This window comes from Penaeus monodon, chromosome 20 (assembly GCF_015228065.2).
Source record: "Penaeus monodon isolate SGIC_2016 chromosome 20, NSTDA_Pmon_1, whole genome shotgun sequence".
Lineage (NCBI taxonomy): Eukaryota > Metazoa > Arthropoda > Malacostraca > Decapoda > Penaeidae > Penaeus > Penaeus monodon.
Window position 1 is genome coordinate 47,126,361 of NC_051405.1, and position 1,750 is coordinate 47,128,110.

The window sequence follows — 1,750 nt, forward strand, 5'->3', positions numbered from 1 at the left end:
AAATTCACTGTTTATGGTTGTTTTTATACTAAAAACAAGAGCAGTAAACTTTTCTGTTTTTGGTTCTTGAAAAAAGAAAATTTAATTTGAAAAAAACAAATCAGCCTCAGATTCCTTTCAATCCCCATTGACGACATGTCTCTAAAACCACACCAAAAAGAAAGCTTTTCCCACTAGGGGGCATTGCATGGGACCGGGAAAATTCCGTGCGTGAGTTTTTTGGGCTTTGTTATAAAATATTGTTGAGCTGGGGGAAATTTCCCTTTTCCTTTAAAGTGTGAAAACCCAATTTGGCAAAAAATAAAGGAACCCCTCTGGAAGTTTCCCCCTTTTTAGGCCAATCCCCCAGATTCCCCCAAGGAATTCCTAAACTGCTTAAAGTTTGGGCTTCCGGGGAGTGTGTTCTCGAAGGAAGTGTTTTGCGCTTGAAGTCGAAGTCTGCAATGACCCCCATGAAGAAGTTAGGAAAATTTAGTTTGTTCTATGCTTGTTTTCGCCAGTTTTGTGAAAGTCGATGGCAATGGACCTTTTAAAAGTTCACACAAAGTTTAAAACACACCTGTGATAGGTGTAAGTCTTTCCCTGAGACTAAAAATCATGGTGGTTTGGCGTTGTAACAGCTCCCCCCCTTTTCGCTGGAAAAAAGGAGGGAACACGGGGGTTCCTCACATTTTTCCCAATCTTAAAAAAGGCCTTCCTCACCTTTGGTGAAAATTGGCTTGACTTCTAAAGATTGGGAGGCTCTGGACGGGAGAGCACTGATGTTCCAGTGAGGGGATGAAGGTCGGGTTTCGGGTCGCTGATTTACAAGTGGCTAAGCCCTTGCCCTTTAAAAGGTGAAAACACGGGCCTTTACTGTAGCGTTGAAAGTGAGTCATGAAAAACCCCCGAGATGTCTTTTCCCCTTTAATGCCCTAAAAGGGTAGGCAATAGAAGGGGAAAAAAATTGGTCAAAAAGGGTCAATCATTAAATTCTTGAGGCAAAACGGGGAAAATCATACTGCAAGGAATCAACTCTCAGGGAAATGTCCCCCAACCCCCTTTAGGGCCCTGGAGGCCGGGAAGGTAGAGGGACACCTCTCTTGAAGTTCAGAAACCCAAACCCGGGCCTCAGTGCTCACTGAAAGATCTCCCCCCACGCGCCCCATCTTGGAAGGAGAAGCGCAAGGGAAAACTTGGTAAAAAGCAGCAGCGAACTCTGGCCTTGAGAGGGCCCTCAAGTTTGACGCCCCGGTCAACTGAAAGGGAAACCCAAAATAGGTTTAAACATTTTTTCAGGGGCCCGTCCGCGGAAAGCAGTTTTCGAAAAATACTTTTTCATTTCCCAGATGAAAACCCTTTTCTGAACCGCTTTAAGCAAAATTTCAAAACGTCCCTTTTGAGGTTTTACCGCGGGGGGCAGGGACACGATATGGCCCATTGGCGGTGATTTGTAAGGGGGGCGCATAAACCGTAAGTTTCCGGGAGGGGGGGTTTAAAAGGTCGTCCCCGAGTATTAAAAATTTTAAAATTTTTTCCCTGAGGAGATATTTTTAACACGTTAGGCAGCTTTTACATTTATTCGCTCTTTTTAGGCCCAGTGAAAATTTTTTTTTTATGAAATTGCAAAATTTTTAAAAGTTACCTACCCGTTTCAAAAAGGCGTAATTGTCAACATCATTGCAGTGGAAGGCATTTTGATCGCGGGGCCCCTCGGGCCCCGGAGGGAATTGCATGATCAATTTTTTTTTCTATTAACAAAACCTGTGAA